Source organism: Anabrus simplex, chromosome 6 (assembly GCF_040414725.1).
Source record: "Anabrus simplex isolate iqAnaSimp1 chromosome 6, ASM4041472v1, whole genome shotgun sequence".
Taxonomy (NCBI): domain Eukaryota; kingdom Metazoa; phylum Arthropoda; class Insecta; order Orthoptera; family Tettigoniidae; genus Anabrus; species Anabrus simplex.
In genome coordinates, this window is record NC_090270.1 from 125,950,809 (window position 1) to 125,970,038 (window position 19,230).

The 19,230-nt window shown below is 38.3% G+C and overlaps 1 protein-coding gene across 1 annotated transcript in view; it reads right to left on the bottom strand.

The window, feature by feature from the left end:
- The window catches only part of LOC136876180 (uncharacterized), a 153,563-nt gene that overhangs the window by 8,604 nt on the left and 125,729 nt on the right, over positions 1–19,230 (bottom strand). The gene's annotated exons all lie outside the window — the stretch shown is intronic.

The following is a 19,230-nucleotide window of genomic DNA, read 5'->3' on the forward strand; positions in this document are numbered from 1 at the left end:
CTTTTATGTCAAATCAAAAAGGTAAAAGGAAGAGACCTGACACTTTGCAAAATGAAAATATCAGCAAAAGAAAGGGAAGGGGCATATAAGGTATGAAAATAAGACTACATAGCGCTTGCAAAGTTAATACCATCAAGATCATAAGAGAATAAGTGTTGACTGAGGGAGGTAAGATAGAAAAATGAAAGTGAGAAGCCTGTTACAGGCAAGTACAAAGAATGTTAGACTCATTTAGGGTACCAACCCATGCTCACAAGTTGAGTGACCCTGGAGAGTTACTCCTGTTAGTCATCTCTTAAAAAACGTATACCGTGGATGTATTCTATGGCCCCACCAAAGGGAAACTTTTTCCTAATAATATCAGTATTACTTTGGTATAAGCCAGGCTGAGTGGATCAGACGGTTGAGGCGCTGGTCTTCTGACCCCAACTTGGCAGGTTTGATCCTGGCTCAGTCTGGAGGTATTTGAAGGTGCTCAAATAAGTCAGCCTCATGTCAGTAGATTTACTGGCACATAAAAGAACTCCTGCGGGACAAAATTCTGGCACCTTGGCATCTCTGAAAACCGTTAAAGTAGTTAGTGGGACATAAAGCCAATAACATTATTACATACTAGGGAAATGAGGAGTGAGTAGTCTTACTGGGAAGCCCCACTCAATTGTGCCTTGTTGCTAGCTGAGTTTATTCCAGTTTTGAACAAGTTGAGCATTCCTTGTTAGAAGATTTATAGGAATCTCACGAAAAGGTAAGACAAATATCAGTACACACAAATATTTTGTCATTTTCAATTTTTTTTTTATGGGTATAGCTATTACTTATCAAGACTGCCTGATCCTATGCAACCATAATATTTGTACTGGTGCACGTATTTGCATTTAAACTAATCACCCGTACTAGTGGTAATGCAAACATTCTCCGCTATTCATTTTGCAGTACTAGCAGGTTGACCTTCTTCCAGCACAGTGCGCAGCTTAAACCCGATGTATCTTCTGATGAAAGCTTGTTATTAAGATATTTAGCATGTTCAAAGAATTCTGTCTCTTTGCCATCAATTTCATCGAGAACAACTGGAATATTGTAATTTCACAAATAAGCTTGCTCAACAGTTTGTTATGAGAGCTGTCAGATGATGCGCAATTCAGTAAAGGTGATTTGTACAAAATAGGAAAACAATTGCAGTCTCAATGTTTCACACACTCTACTGAACACACATACCTCGGTCTCATGCATAAAATGGAAAATTGTGGTCATAATCCACTCAAGTTGTTTGGTGGGGTAATACAGTAATACCAATATAAATGGTCCGTTACTGGACATTATAAATTTTCCAGTTAACTCATTCCTGGTTGCCAGCGTCAGATACATCCCTCTTGCTAATAAGATCTGTTAATGGGAAACTTATTTTACTTCTACTGACCAGACCACAACATAATTCACACTTAATCTTTTAACCTCCTATGTATGTCATTGTTGCTTCCTCCATTCTAACGAGTCAAATACCTGCAAATTCACCCAAGCGTTATAGCATGTAAATCATACTTAAGGCAATTCATTCAGAATGAAACATAATCAATTGTATACTTGAACTTACTTGAGGATTCTTTAATGTTCTTCAGTGAATCCAGAACTGTAGCCTGCTTAAGTTCCTGTCGCACTTGATGCTGCCAGGATGTGACCTTATCTGTAAATCTCTCCTTCCTTCTTTGTGAATCCATTGCCATTGAAAATAGGCCTACTTTTAGTATGCAGTGCATCCTGAATGCAACTGCTCCACAATTTAATGTGTCATTCCTTCCTGAAATGTGGCATAATTTGCAGAAACATTTTTCAACTGATTCACTGTGAAATGCCCTTGTAAGGACACAATGAAGAAGAGAAGACAAGCAGATACTGTTGAAGTACTAGACAGTAGAATGGCTTCAAAAATTCTATCTTCAGCTTATCACAGGATTCTTTGATCAATGCTAGGTATGCCAGAAACTCTTTTTTTTTTTCCCCTCGAACCATAATAGCCCCTCGTCCATGTTGAAGAAATGTATTTTCTCTTGATTTTGATGGAAATTTTAACTACTAACATCATGAATATCAAACCACCTTTTTTAATACCTTCAGAACAATTCTGGAAGGCTCACATTTTCCTTGTCCTTCAAACACTCTAGCACAAAAAAATCTCTTTCACCCTTTTTTCACATTCATCTTTTTTGAAGAAGGATGGTGCAACATGTTTCCAAGTAAAAAATGGAACAGGCTTAACAGTTTCCTTTGACTTCATTTTGTACAAATTGACATATTTTCCAGTTATTTGTTCACATCAATCTGTCACTTCCTTTTCTTCAGGGTATGGCATAGGTTGAAAGCCAGAAACAAAGGTCTCCCTTGGTCTGTTTTATTGCCGACAGGATTAAAGTAAAAGGACACCACTGGAATTATAAGTATGTTCATTCCTCAGCCCAAAGTCTCCACCATTACCTGTCATAGATGGCCTAGGCATCACTGAAGGGGTAGCCGGGCTGAGTGGCGCAGACGGTTGAGGCTCTGGCCTTCTGACCCCACCTTGGCAGGTTTGACCCTGGCTCAGTCCAGTGGTATTTGAAGGCGTTCTAATACGTCAGCGTTGTGTCTATAGACTTACTGGCACTTAAAAGAACTCCTGCGTGACTAAATTCTGGCAGCTCGGCATCTCCAAAAATCGTTAAAGTACTTAGTGGGACATAAAGCCAATAACATTATTGCATACTAAGGAAATGAGGAGTGAGGTAGTTTCCCATTGCTTTCTTTACTGAGCAAGAAGTTACATATCACTCTGCCAAGACCACTAACCAACCTTATGAACAACATTTTCACACCATTCATAGCAAGAACTGGCTGCAGAAAAATTGGCATTATCACTCATACCTCAGTCACTTACATATTGTCAAAGCCAAGGATAAGACTGAGACAAATCAACGAAAGTAACAAAATTGTTCTAGCCTATACCAGAAGACATAGTACACTGTAAACACTAGGTCTTGCCAGCAAAGGCATTGGAATTATATAAAAAGTAGATAGCAGGTAGGGACCCTCTTTGCAGGCAGACTCCCAGGGAGGGATGCCCCTGCCTATGTGAGTCCCAGAGCACACTGACCCAATGTGTAGCATCTGATGAGGTACCCAGTTCAGGGTTGCAAGCGAAGACCACAACAGAATCTGCAGCGGAGAAGATGGACTTCGGAACGGTAGAGATTGTGGAAAAGGCAACCCAGTACTCAGGGGAATAGTGTAAGTACACTATTCATCACCAGCATTTGTTTCCCATGTTAGAGGCAGGTGCAAAGATGTCTGCTCCCTTTGTAAGGGGTGGCCTGAATAATTGCTGGCAGTAGGTCTAAAATGCCTTTGGGAGTGGCGACCCCATCATAACAGTAGACTAAAATGAATGGTGGTAATTATCAGCCTCGGAAAAGGTTAGGGCGTACCCTGCTCAAAGCAATGTGTAGTTCTTGTACTGGGGGAGCTGTGATAAATGGGCAACCAGCATTTAATATTATGAAGGTGGGAATAATAAATGTTATGATCCTGACAAGAAAATCAGAAGAGTTGATTGATTTTATGGAGAGGGAGAATGTTGCAGTGATGGGACTGAGTGAGGTCAAGTGGAGGGAAAAGGGAGTGAAGAGGATGAGTAGAGGGTACACCCTATACTGGAGTGGAGTAGGTGATGCAAACAATGGAATAGGAGTGATTGTTAAGAAAATCCTGGGTGAAAATGTGGACAGGGTAGACCACGTTAGTGATAGAATAATCAGAGTATGACTATGGACGGAAGAAGGAGTGAAAGATTACATCCAAGTTTATGCACCCCAAACTGGAAACAGTGAGAAAAATATAGAGGAATTCTTGGAGACACTCGAGGAAGTAATCACCAATGTGGAAGTGATAGTCATGGGAGACCTCAATGCGCAAACTGAAAATGGCAGAATTGGTAAAGAAGAAGTGATTGGTCTATTTGGATATGGAGAAAGAAACAGTTAGGGAGATAAGATGATTGATTTTCGTGCAAGAAATGGAATGATTGTGGGTATACTTGGTTTAGAAAGATTAGTGGAAAGATCACTAGATATGGCTGGGGTGAAAGAAGGACAAAAACAATGACTGGTATTGATTATTTTTTTGGTTAAGAAAATAAATTGTAAACAGTTAATGGATGTAACAGCACTACCAAGTGAGGCATTTGATGGAGACCACAGAGTAGTGGTGGCAAAATTGAAAATAGGTAAAAAGAAATAAGACAGAAGGAAATAGAAGTATGCAAATTAAAAGATTAAAGAACTCAGGAGAAATTTCAGGAGGAATTAAAACAACACATCCCAATATCAGTAACAGAAAGTGTAAAAGAGACCAAATTCAAAAATAAGTTTGTAAGCTGTTCAAAGAAGATTTGTGACAGAACTTTGGCGAGAGTGAAGGAAAAGGAGACACCTTGGTTGAATCAAAAGGTGAAGGAGGTTGTTAAACAAAAGAAGAAAGCATGGTAAGAATAGAGTAGAGATAGGAAAGAAGGAAGTAAGATTAAATATCAGGAAATTAAAAGTAAGTGTAAAAAAGTGAGGAAAAGAAAAAATATCAGGAGAGATTCAAACAAGAGTTGGAAAAGGATGTAAATGATGGAAAAAGGATGTTGTATGGACTGATAAACAAAAAATAAGAGAAAAGAAAAATCTACGCAAAACGTGAAGGAAGGGAGTGGAAATGTAATAACAGACCCAGAGGAGATAAAGAATAGGTGGAAAGATTATTTCGATAAACTCCTGAATGTGAGAAATGATGCAGGAATGAAGAGGATAAAAGAAACTAGAAATGGAATTGGAATTCCAGAAGAGACAAATGCATCAATGATAATGAGTATCATACATCTTTAAAAGCATAATGAACGTGATCTTACAAACCCAAAATGTTCATTTATTTTAGAGGAGGTTGTAAAAAAGTGGTACGCTTCTTAACTTTCAGCCCGAGATGAAAGTCGGATTCATGGAAATGCCTTCCATGTACATGAGAAGTTCTTGATTCTAAATTAGACACAAAATTATCCCTAGAAATTACATTAAGCCATTTCTGCCTGATGTCTGGATCCCATGGGAATTCATGGAATGAACTGTTGGCAATCACCTATGGCAATTTAATATTATGACTGATAAACATTGCAAGCACATGCAGAATAATTCAAGTCAAAGGATGATCCAGAAATGGAGAGTAATATTGCAATGGCAGAGGTGAAAACAGCTGCTAAACAAATTAAAACAGGAAAAGCACTGATGCTTGGTGTAAAGATGTACCAGTATTTCAAAAAGTTGACAGGAAGGTATGTATGTGACAATAATTATCGAGGAATTACACTGTTGTCACAAGTAGCCAAAATAGTGGAGAGAATAATAGAAAGGAGGAGAGCCTCCGTGGCTCAGACAGCAGCGCGTCGGCCTCTCACCGCTGGATACCGTGGTTCAAATCCCTGTCACTCCATGTGAGATTTGTGCTTGAAAAAGCGGAGGCGGGAACGGGGTTTTTCTCTCGGTACTCCAGTTTTCCCTGTCATCTTCCATTCCAGCAAGACTCTCCATTATCATTTCATAGCATTTATCAGTCATTAATAAATTACCTTGGGAGTGGAGACCCCATTGTAATAATAGCCTATATATATGGTTCATTCATTACATCCCTGACCCAGTCAATGACTGGAAAACAGGTTGTAGGTTTTCATTTTCAAAAAAAGAAGGATGAAAGGAAGAATGGAAAGAAATTTAGAAGAAGAGCAGTACAGATTTCAACAGGGCAGGTCAACAATAGACCCTATATTTACCATGAGATTACTGGCGGAAAAACAGTGGGAATATGGGAAATATCTGGTGATGGTATTCCTTGATCTAGAGAAGGCATATGATAGTGTTAATAGAGAAAAGGCGTGGGAAACACTGGAAAGAAAAGGATGTGGATGTTTATAATGGTTATGGATGAAATTCTAAAGGAAACAAAGCAAGATATGGAGGGGATATGAAAATATTATTGTTTGAAGATGACATCTGTGGAGTCAACAATACAGAAGTGCAAATCAAACTAGAGGCTTAAAATGACAATATTGAGAAATATGGTATGAAAATCAGTGTGAAGAAGAGCAAAACAGTGGTGATAACAAGAGGAAAAGGAATCATTAGTATCAGGGGACAAAATCTTGAGGTTGCTGCATACTTCAAATATTTGGGAAGTGAAATAATGCAAGGTTGGATAAGCAGATCAGCAGAAGAGTACAAGCAGGAAATACATTCTACCAGAATGTAAGGAACATGGTGTGGAATGAAGAAGTTCCCTATGAAATGTTGAGAGAGAATGTACAAGATGTACTATACCCCAATATTAATGTATGAATCAAAGACCTGGACTTTGACAGCAAGAAATGAGAGTAAAATTCAGGCCAGTGAGATGAAGTTCCTGAGGAGTATGGTAGGGAAAACAAGGAGAGACAGAGTAAGAAATGTTGAGGTCAGGAAAGAGATCAGGGTAGAAAAACTGAGTGACAGGATGGAGAAGAATAAATTGAAATGGTCTGGACATGTTATGAGGATGTAGGAGGGAAGGATACCAAAACAAGTATTGGAGGCTAAGATAGAAGGAAAGAGAGCAAGAGGAAGGCCCAGAGCAAGATGGATGGACCCTGTCAAGAACAGTATAAGAAAAAGTAGACTGTCTGGAATAAAATTGCTGAAGAGGAGTGATGGAAGGAGAGGCAAAGGTGGAGAAGTGTCAACATCTCAACCTGGCAGGAGCTGGACAAGGGGAAATGAAAATGATGATGATGATGATGATGATGATGATGATGATGATGATGATGATGATGAACGAGCAGATAAACCACATTACAAACAAACATAGTAAATTGTTCACAAGAACTACCCTGTTCTCTTTTGTATCTTGCTGAATGGATATACCCCCGGAGAAGTATTATTAATCATTAGGGCTCCGACATATTGAGAAGTGTCTTAGCGATCAAAAAATGTGTCTAACTTTCTATCATACTGTTACCGTTGCTTGACTGACATTTCATCAACAATTAAAGAGCACATTTTTTCAACATCATTCATTCATTGAAATTCTAATGAAAGTCTCTCTTTAACAAGATGCACCACTGCTGTCCTACATGTTGTATCTCCAATATAGCAACTAAGTGTACTCCTCGATGGCAATTTAAACAAATTATTTCTGGCATAAATGTACTCTTTCAAAGAAAAGATTTCCTATATCACACAGTGCTTTACTGCATTTTGACCATCTAGGTGATTTCTTGCCATAATTTACAACTTCCTCGAAAATAAATGAACATTTTGTGTTTGTAAGATCATGCTTATTATGCTTTTCAAAGATGCATAGTACTCATTATCATTGCTGCATTTGTCACTTCTGGCATACCAACTCTATTTCTAGTTTCTTTATTTTCATTTTGGCACATCACAGCTTCAATTGAAGAGAGGACACTTGCCTTCTTGCTCAAATAACTTAGTTTCATCATTGTTTTCCATCTGAATTTTGACAGTCTTGCTAACATTCTCTCTCTGTTCAATAATTTGCCCTTCACTTGATGTTTGAGAATACTGTATTTTAATTCTACTGTTTCAGGAGTAAAAACACTTTTGGCTGCAATATCTACTGTTTCATTATTTCTCTTTCTTTTCTTTCTACAGTCATATTTAGTTAGTTTTCTTTGTGCACGATTTTGTTTGGGAACTTTGTGGGCAGGATAATCTTCAAATATTCTGCGAAAGCATTGTTTTTCAAGTTCTTAACTTTCAGTCTGGGATGAAAGTCGATTCATGAAAATGCCTTCCACATTCATGAGAAATTCTTGATTCTAAATTAGGCACAAAATTGTCCCTAGAAATTACATTAAGCCATTTCTGCCTGAGGTCTGGGTCACATGGGAATTCATGGAATGAAATCCCTTTGGTTTTCCTGCTCTTACTTTTACAGTATGAGACACATCAATATACATTTCAGTTGTCAATCACCTACGGAAATTAAATATTATGACTGAAAAACATTTCAAGTGCATGCAGAATAATTCAAGTCAAAGAGATCTTCAATTAATACAAGTTGGTAAGGGTACAAATTAGAATCACAAATGTAAACAACTAACTTACCAAAACACACCAATTCAGCTTCTAATGAAAGCCTACAACTTGCTTTCCAGTCTTTGACCGGGTCAGGGATGTAACGAATGAATCATATATAGGCTATTAGTACGATGGGGTTGCCACTCCCAAAGTGATTTATTAATGTTGCTGTTTGAGTCATCAGTCCATAGACTGGTTTGATGCAGCACTCCATGAAACCCTATCCTGTGCTAAACTTTTCATTTCTACGTAACTATTGCATCCTACATCTGCTCTAATCTGCTTGTCATATTCATACCTTGGTCTACTTCTACCATTCTTACCACATACACATCCTTCAAAAACCAACTGAACAAGTCCTGGGTGTCTTAAGATGTGTCCAATCATTCTATCTCTTCTTCTCGTCAAATTTAGCCAAATCGATCTCCTCTCACCAATTCGATTCAGTATCCCTTCATTTGTGATTCGATCTATCCATCTCACCTTCAGCATGTCCGACTCGTTGGCTGAATGGTCAGCGTACTGGCCTTCTGTTCAGAGGGTCCCAGGTTCTATTCCCAGCCGGGTCGGGGATTTTAACCTTCATTGGTTAATTCCAGTGGCCCGGGGGCTGGGTATTTGTGCTGTCCCCAACATCCCTGCAACTCACACACCACACATAACACTATCCTCCACCACAATAACACGCAGTTACCTACACATAGCAGATGCCGTCCACCCTCATCGGAGGGTCTGCCTTACAAGGGCTGCACTCGGCTAGAAATAGCCACACGAAATTAAAATTATTAACATTCAGCATTCTTCTGTAACACCACATTTCAAAATTCCTATTCTCTTTCTTTCTGAGCTAGTTATCATCCATGTTTCACATCCATCCAATGCCACGCTCCACACGAAAGTCTTCAAAAACGTCTTTCTAATTCCTATATCAATGTTTGAAGTGAGCAAATTTCTTTTCTTAAGAAAGCTCTTCCTTGCTTGTGCTAGTCTGCATTTTATGTCCTCCTTACTTCTGCCATCGTTAGTTATTTTACTACCCAAGTAACAATATTCATCTACTTCCTTTAAGACTTCATTTCCTAATCTAATATTTCCTACATCACCTGCCTTCGTTCGACTGCACTCCATTACTTTTGTTTTGGACTTATTTATTTTCATCTTGTACTCATTACCCAAGACTTCATCCATACCATTCAGCAGCTTCTCGAGATCTGCAGTCTCAGATAAAATAACAATATGATCGGCAAATCTCAAGGTTCGATTTCCTCTCCTTGGATTGTGATTCCCTTTCCAAATTCCTCTTTGATTTCCTTTACTGCCTGTTCTATGTAAACATTGAAAAAGAGGGGGGACAAACAGCAGCCTTGCCTCACTCCTTTCTGGATTGCTGCTTCTTTTTCAAAGCCCTCAATTCTTATCACTGTAGACTGATTTTTATAGAGAAGGTAGATAATTCTTCGTTCTCAGTATCTGATCCCAATCACCTTCAGAATCTTAAATAGCTTGGTTTACTCAACATTATCGAATGCCTTTTCTAGATCTACGAATGCCATGTACGTGGGCTTGTCCGTCTTGATTCGATCCTCTAAGATCAGATGTAAAGTCAGAATTGCTTCATGTATTCCTACATTTCTTCTGAAGCCAAATTGATCTTCTCCCAACTCAGCTTCAACTTGTTTTTCCATTCTTCTGTAAATAATATGTAATAAAATTCTGCAAGCATGAGAAACTAAACTAATGGTGCAGTGGTTTTTGCACCTGTCAGCACCAGCTTTCTTGGGAATAAGTATAACAACATTCTGCCAAAAATCGGATGGGACTTCTCCTGTCTCATACATTTTACACACTAAATGCAATAACCTTGCCATGCTGGTTTCTCCTAAGGCAGTCAGTAATTCAGAGGGAATGTCATCAGTTCCAGGTATCTTGTTCCTATTTAGGTCGCTCACAGCTCTGTCAAACTCTGACCTCAAAATTGGGTCTCCCATTTCATCAGCATCAACAGCCTCTTCTTGTTCCAGAACCAAATTATCTATATCTCTACCTTGATACAACTGTTGGATATGTTCCTGCCATCTTTCTGCTTTATCTTCTTTCCCTAGAAGTAAGTGGCTTTCCATCTGAGCTCATAATCTTCATATACCTAGATTTCCTTTCTCCAAAGGTTTCCTTAATTTTCCTGTATGCAGCATCTACCTTCCCTAGGACCATACAACTTTCGACATCCTTGCACTTCTCCTTCAGCCATTCTTCCTTAGCTACCTTGCACTTTCTATCCACTTCATTCTTTAATTGCCTGTATTCTTTTCTGCCCTCTTCATTTCTAGCTTTCTTGTATTTTTGTCAGTCATCAATCAGGTCTAGTATATCCTGAGTTATCCACTGATTCTTAGTTGATCTTTTCTTCCTTCCTAACATTTCTTCAGCAGCCCTACTGACTTCATTTTTCAGACTATCCACTCTTCCTCTATTGTGTTTCCTTCAGCCTTTTCATTTAGTCCTCGTGCAACATGTTCCTTGAAGCAATTCCTCACACTCTTTTCTTTCAACCTGTCAAGATCCCATCTCTTTGCATGCTTTCCTTTCTTCAATTTCTTCAAATTCAGATGGCATTTCATGACCAACAAATTGTGGTCAGAGTCCACGTCTGCTCCTGGGAAAGTTTGCAATCCATTACCTGGTTTCTGAATCTCTGCCTAATCATAATGAAGTCTATTTTATACCTTCCAGTGTCTCCAGCCCAGGTCTCGTCCACATATACAGCCATCACTTGTGGTGTTTAAACCAAGTATTGGCAAGGACTAAATTATGATCAGTGCAGAATTTAACCAGCCGCCTTCCTCTTTCATTCCTTTGTTCCAATCCGAATTCTCCTACTGTATTACCTTCTCTTCCTTGGCCTACCACTGCATTTCAATCTCCCATCACAATTAGATTCTCATCACCTTTTACATATTGTACTAAATCTTCTCTCTCTTCATATATTCTTTCGATTTCCTCATCATCCACTGAACTAGTAGGCATATAGACCTGCACTATTGTGGTGGGCATTGGTTTGGTGCCTATCTTGACAACAATAATTATTTGACTATGCTGGTCGTAGTAGCTTACTGCTGCCCTATTTTCTTACTCATTATTAAACCAACACCTGCATTTCCCCTGATTGATTTTGTGTTGATAATTTGGTAGTCACCTGACCAAAAATCCTGTTCTTCCTGCCAACGTACTTCACTTACATCAACTACATCTAACTTTAGTCTATCCATCTCCCTTTTCAGATTCTCCAACCTACCACAATGGTTCAAACTTCTAACATTCCACGCTCCGACTCGCAGAATGTCAGTATCCATCTTCCTGATGATCGCCCCCCTCTCATGTAGCCCAGAGATCCAAATGGGGGACTATTTTACCCGGGAGGAAACCATCATCAGTACATCATTCATACAGAGAGAGCTGCGTGTCCTCGAGAGTTAGTTACGGCTGTAGTTTCCTGTTGCTTTCAGCCATGTAGCAGTATCAACACAGCTAAGCCATGTTGAGTATTATTACAAGGCCATATCAGTCAATCATCTAGACTGCCACCCTTGCAACTTCCGAAAGGCTGCTACCCCCTTTCGATGAACCATTCCTTAGTCTGGTCTCTCAACAGATACCCATCCGATATGGTTGCACCTGCGGCTCGGCTGTCTGCTTCATTGGGACATGCAAGTCTCCCCACCGCGGCAAGGTCACATGGTTCGCAGGGGAGGTGGTAAATGATATGAAGTGATAATGGAGAGTGTTGCTGGAATGTGAATGATGACAGGGAAAACTGGAGTACCCGGAGAAAAACCTGTCCCGCCTCTGCTTTGTCCAGCGCAAATCTCACATGGAGTGACCGGGATTTGAACCATGGTATCCAGCGGTGAGAGGCTGACGCGCTGCCGTCTAAGCCACGAAGGTTTCAGCTTCTAATATGTATAAAAATGAACTAAAACCAGTGCAAATATTCCTGAAACACCACTATATTGTATCAGGAATGCACGGTACATGCCATATTTATTAAGAGCGACGTTGTATAATCATCACACATGCCAAAAACTACAAGTTCGATTTGCTAACATCTACCAGGATGAGCCAGCATGTGAGCAAAACAGCTGTGAATGACGTAGATGTAGGAGCAAGGTAGACTAACCTGCCCAACTCATCAACTTGCTTCGTGACATGGATACACCTGGAACTTTCGATTTAGAGATATAGAAAACTTGTTTAATAATGGTCGTATCATCTTGGGAGATATGCCATTCTGTAGCCAATTATAAGAATGTCTCCACTACCAAATCTCAAGAAAATCCATCAAGTGATTTTCGAGTAAATCCACTTTTAAATAATCATGTTATCTGATGACGTGTAGGCCTTGAAGGTATAAAAGACGAGGCTACCCAGAAATAGACAAGCATTATTCGAAAAGGGCTCTGCATGGCCCGACCTTTTGTTATTCTGTCCGTCAACAGAGTCAAGTGACAACACAGTGGTTATCAAGCGCGACGTGTAAGTTCTCACGCCGAGAACCGAACTCAGTGTAATTTTCCAACTATGCAACTTATATTTTTCTTCAGTCAGAACCAAGTGAATTTTTTAACTTATTCCATTGGTATGCAAGTATTAAAACATTATTTCAGTAACTGTAATATTTAAAAGTGTTTAAAATATTTCATTGTGATAACACAAGTGTTGGCCTATTTTTTTAAATTTAACACTTAAGTGCTCCTTAACTGGTTATAAATTTTGAGTAAGATAAACTGTGCCAACTGCACTGTTAAAAGTGAGCAACGTGAACTGATAATCCATTATAGTGTTAGTCTTAACTGGATTCGAATTGATTTCTGCTCGTACTTGTACATAATTACTTCTAACTATTCTTCAGTGACATTATTATTTTACGAGACTCACTGTGCTAAGGGTGACTGATAAATTATTATTTCTTTCATCGCTGTTAACAGTGTCTTACAGATAAACTCTTAAATGGACATTTTTGTGTCAAGTGCGACAATATTATTATTCATTGTGGCAAGTAATCACACACAGTGCACTACAAGTGAACGGTATTTAGTTTCATCATATTCAGTGCTAAATAACCATGAACTATGTTCCGTCATTTAATTTCTTAAATTAGTGCTATGTGCATTTTCAACTTCTGAAGTAACATTCAATAATTTCTATCTGCAAGTGTCAATTGAAGTTTTGGCACACTTCAAACTTCATGTTGTGCGCCTACATCAATATTAAAGCCAGTTCTTTGGTGTCAAGTGATTCTGAACGTGTCGGGGGACTGTACAACTGTGGACACTCATATAAAGTTAAATCACGAATGATTACCCCGCATCAAGATTGCCGCAGACCTTCGAGAAACTCAAGACCTTCAGGTACGAGGTACGGGTTCGATTCCATGCTGGTGAGCGGACTTGGAAGTACAAGTCCAATTCCATGGTGACGAGAGAATCCTGGAGTACGAGTCCAATTCCATGGTGGCGAGCAGACTTGGGAGTACAAGTCCAATTCCATGGTGAGGAGAGGAGCCTGGGGTATGAGTTTGCCAGGAGAACCATTCTAGGTGATCCAGGAGATGGCGGTTTACTGCACAAAGGTGATATGAATTTCAACTTGCCAATAATCTTGAATAAAGTAAACTTTCAAAATAAATCTTCACTCATTGTAGATAGAACCTATCCTCCTGTACCAAGCCCTAGCTATTTTTGCCTAGGAATCACCTTTAGAACTTTCATCCATGCTCTTTTAAATCATCAGTTAGGACGGGCTATCTTTTACTGGTACAATATATTTTACAATATCAAAATATCGGTAACATCAAGAGCAGTCAATGTCAACTGACAAGGACAAGCTGCTGAGAGGGTCAACCTACTAGCAATTCTTGTCAAGAGAATGTCAGTTAGGGAGTGTTCGCTGGACAACATGGGGAAGTAGGCTTGTGGGAAGATGGACAGCATAGCAGACAGCAATGGGTGGGGCCATAGAATACATCTATGGTATCCCTTCCTGTTGTAAGAAATGTCATAGGAGTAACTCTCCAGGGTCACTCCAGGTCACGTACTGAGTCTATAATTCTTTATATTTACCTGTGCCAGGCTCCTTATTTTAATTTTTCCTATCTGACCTCCCTACTCTCTAATGATTATCATTACAATAATTTTCTTCTTTTTACAGGTATGTTATAGTATTATGTGTGTTATAATTAGTGTTTTTGAAAAGCTTTAAAGTTATATTTCCTTTACAATAGGATCAGTCCTCAAATTTTTAAAATTTTTCCAGATAAACAGGTGGGTTTTAGACCCCTTCAAAGTTGTGAAGACCACATTCTAGCATTGACAACTTACATCGAGTCAGGCTTCAAAATACGATTGAAGAGTGGAGCTATGTTCAGAGACCTCACAGTAGTTTATGATATAGTTTGGAAAGTTGGAGATTTAAGTTCTTTAAACTGATGGGAAGCAAGTTAATGACACAGTTGTTAAACAATATGTTATGAAATAGGAAGCTTCAGATAGTAAAGGACAATAAACACGGTATAGCAAATTAATTCTCAATAATGGGCTCCCTCAAGGATCTGTGCTCTCACCATTGTTACTTTATTTGTACATAGCAAAGATACCAGCTACCTCTTCCTGCCTGTTTGCATATGTTGATGATGTAGCACTTGCTTTTCAACACACCTGAGTGGATGAGATAGAGAGAAATATAAACGCTGATCTGACCATTTTCAGTGTGTATTTTAGAAAATGGTGTCTGACTCCAAGCACCAGCAAAACAGAGACGTGTTTTCAAAATAAACTTTCAGTTTAGTAGGTCATGTTGGTAAATATTGAAGAGATGTTAACTACAGAACAAAAATGGCCAACTGGACACCTGAACACAACCTAATAAGTGAAAGTCCATTTTGTGTACAGCGTAGTCATGAAAATGAAATGGCGTATGGCTTTTAGTGCCGGGAGTGTCCGAGGACATGTTCGGCTCACCAGGTGCAGGTCTTTTGATTTGACTCCCGTAGGCGACCTGCGCGTCATGATGATGAGGATGAAATAGTCATAAAAATTAAATATTCAGAGACCTGTTCCTTTCATCTAAACAACGGATAGTCAAAAACTACCCTAAATATGTCCCTAAATGGGATTCCTCTACCTCACAACTCTCATCCCAAGTATCTTGGAGTTACTCTCGATTGAACTTTGTCTTTCTCTAAACATGTAACATGGTGGTAAACTGAGAACAACGAACAACATTCTTTGCAAACTTGCTGGCTCTAATATAGGGAGCCTCTGCTTCCATGCTTCGCACTTCAGCTATTTGGCTGGTTTATTCAACAGCAGATTACTGTTCTACAGTAAGGATGAACAGCTCACACGTTCAGAAGACTGATGTTGTCTTAAATTAAACCATACGGATTATCACTGCACAGTTAAATCCATCCCCCTTTTCTGGCTGCCTGTAGCTAATCACATCGAAACTCCTAGATTAAGGAGAATGAATAACTGGTCCGAGAGAACTCAAAAATTACAACAAACCAGTCTCTTCCTATCCACGGTGATAGAGATGGTTGATTTAACACCTGACGTGTAGGTCGCCACCAATTCAAGCAGGTTGAGAGCTCTTGTTTAGCAATTTCAGTGCAGAAATTGATGCAGCAAAGTTTCTCATGAGTGGCAACCTTTATTTAATATCTGTGATGGAAAACTTAGGTTGCTGTCAACAGGGTTCAAACCGGCCATGAACAATGTGCTTCGCTTCACAAGTTGGGCATGCACTCTTCCCGTAACTGTGATTGTGGTGAAGTGGAGCAGACAATAAATCAAATTGTTACTGAGTGTGGAAGACAGCTTTAGTGCAGGCCATACCGTGGCTGGACAATCTAGACGTAATTTTGTGAAATCGTCTTTGAATTATTGTCTCATTGTTTCATTATTGTTTTTGTATCTATCTATGTATTATGATTATGTTTAATGTACTTACATAATATGTGTGTAGTGCCATAAGATGATGATGATGATGATGATGATGATGATGATGATGATGATGATGATGATAGACATGATAGTAGCCTTTCTTGTGTACAGTCGAGAGCTCTTCTGAGGACGCAGAGCACAGTTTTCTGAGAAACGTTAAGAATTTCACCTTATTTTCTTGACACGGCATAAGCTCAAAAGCCTATACACTATCATATCTATAAGTATGGGCCGTGAAAGCATTAATGGCAACAACAACAACAACAACAACAATAATAATAATAATAATAATAATAATAATAATAATAATTTCCTGAAAATGAAGTGGGAAACAATTTCTAGAATTCCAAAAATTGGGATTGAAATCTATTTCTCTTCTGAGTTGTCCTCATAAAGTTAAAGGCATTAAATTTAATCCCATGAGGCTTCAGGATCAAACCCGTACTGAATCAATGGAAAGTTACTATGCTAATTGCTAGATAACTGCTAAATAAAACTACTAAATTAGCAATTTGAATATAAGTTTATTAAATTGCAATCATTCTGAAAGTACAAGTTTTTAAAACATGAGAAATTACAGCTAATAAACCTTGTCAAATGATGGAGCAAGGGCTTAAATAAATGCTGGTGTTGAGTTCATGGCAAGTACAGAATTTATGGAACATATGGTATTTCCAGAAGTAAGCCCTAAGTTTAATTGGCCCACATTAAGTAAAGATAAAGAACTACTGAAAACTATAGCAGAAATCGAGTCAAACATCCAATTTTTTCCCCATGATCTACAACAGGATATGAGGTTTGATATCAAAAAAAGTTGCCCCATCTTCATCTAGCCAATAATATAAATAACAACTTTTCAATAGGCATTTTTAAATAGGTCAAGGATTTAAAAAGAAAAGAGAATAAACTAATTGTCACTAAAGGGGATAAGGCAAATAGTACTGTAATCATGGATAAAACTGAAAGTGTCACAAAAACAGAAGCTTTTTTTTTTTTTTTTCAGGAGAAAATTTTAAACAAGTTAACAAAGATCCTACAATAAACATCCAAAGGAAATTTAAAAAAAAAATACTAGGAATTCCTCCTTCCTACTTAATGAAAATGAGATCCAAAAGTTACTGAATATGAATTCAGAGCTTCCTACAGTTCGTACATTGCATAAGGCACAAGGCTGGGGTTCCCATTAGACCTATCATTAATGGTACTTCAGTATTTATTCATAAGTTTCTTAGTAAATATTATAAGTTTCACAATGATTCACCCTTGAGAAATTCATCAGATTTTTTGCAAAAAAAAAACTTAAAGACTTTTCAAATTTCTTCTGATCATATGATGTGTTTTTATGATATTAAGGATATGTATTCTAATATTCCTATCATTGATACCATTAATATCATACGTAATAACTTACTTGGTCAAAATTGCCTTAGTAAACTAGAAATAGATCATTTCCTCAAAATACTGACTTTTGTTTTAAATAACAATTTTTTCACATTTAATAATAAAATATTTCACCAGGAAGGTCTACCAATGGGAGCCCCAGCCTCCGGTACCTTGGCATACATATACTTGGATCATCTAGAGCACATCAAGATCTTGGAAAAAATAACAGGCCGTAAGATTTGGTACCGTTATGTGGATGATACGTTCATTATAATTGACCAGAAAGTTAATGATAGTCAGAATGTTCTCAATTATTTAAACTCCCTTGAACACAATATGCAATTTACGGTAGAGGATGGAGTCAATAGTTCTTTAAATATTCTAGATGTAACAATAACACATTTACAAGATAAGGTTGAGTTTAAAATATTTAGAAAACTCTAATTCTTGCCAGTAATTTTATAAAAAGCACTTCAGTGCACCCTAACAGTCAAAAAAGAGCAACTTACTATAGCTTGGTACATTGTGCTTTTGATATTCCTCTTTCTAAATCAGAGCGAGATAAGGAACTTCGTTTTATAAAAGAGTTGGCTAAATTTAATTTGTTATAGTTCCCATATGATCAATTTAATCATAAAGAAAAATCAGAGAAAACTTTTTCTAAACTTATTCCTGAGTCCCAAGATAAAGTTAAATATGCAACTTTACTTATACTAATCCAGGTATAATGCAGATTGTTAATGTTTTCAAGAAATATAAAATCAAGATAGCTTTTTCAACTAAAAATAATAATTGGTCACTTTTATTTAATCATAATGAAGTGAATAAAAATCAAAATAGCTTTTCTAACTCAAGAGTTTATAAATTGGACTGCAGGTACTGTAATGTCTCATACATTGGTCAAACTGGTAGGTCATTTGCCGTAAGATACGCAGAACATACAAACGCTAAAAAAGCATTGAAAGTTCTCAGCCATGAACCAGCACACGCATAGTAGCGGGCATGCTTTCACTACCATCAAGCAGGATTTGAATATTCTAAAGAATGTAACCAAAGGGAGTTTAATGAATACAACAGAAAACTTGTATATCTTCTTGGACCAAGGACGTGGTGATAATAATAATCTGAATGACACTCTAACTTCTTAGAATTTTATGTTATTTTTTTATTTTTTTGCTAGTGGCTATACATTGCACCAACACAGACAGGGCTTATGGTGACAATGGGATAGGAAAGGACTAGGAGTGGAAAGGAAGCGGCCATGGCCTTATTTAAGGTACAGTCCCAGCATTTGTCTGGTGTGAAAAATGGGAAAACATGGAAAACCATCTTCAGGGCGGCCGACAGTGGGATTTGGACCCACTATCTCCTGGATGCAAGCTCACAACTGAGCGCCCTTAACTGCACGGCCAATTCACCCAGTACTTCTTAGAATTCTCGGAACGAATAAGGTAAGCATATTGGCGAAAAAGAACCCTCCATTCTCCAATCAGATGACAATCTCTCCTCCTACTAGATCAACTTCCCCCACCCCTCCTTTGTTACACAACAGAACCCAGCTGGTCACCACTCACAGGTAGCTAACCAGATTCAAGACGCACACAGGTAAAAAGCAAATAATAACAAGGACGGCCATTGAGGATGAGAGGGGGTGAGTACTCTCTTATAATTAACCATTAGTATGTTTTTGCTCTCAGTTTCAACCGTTCACCAAT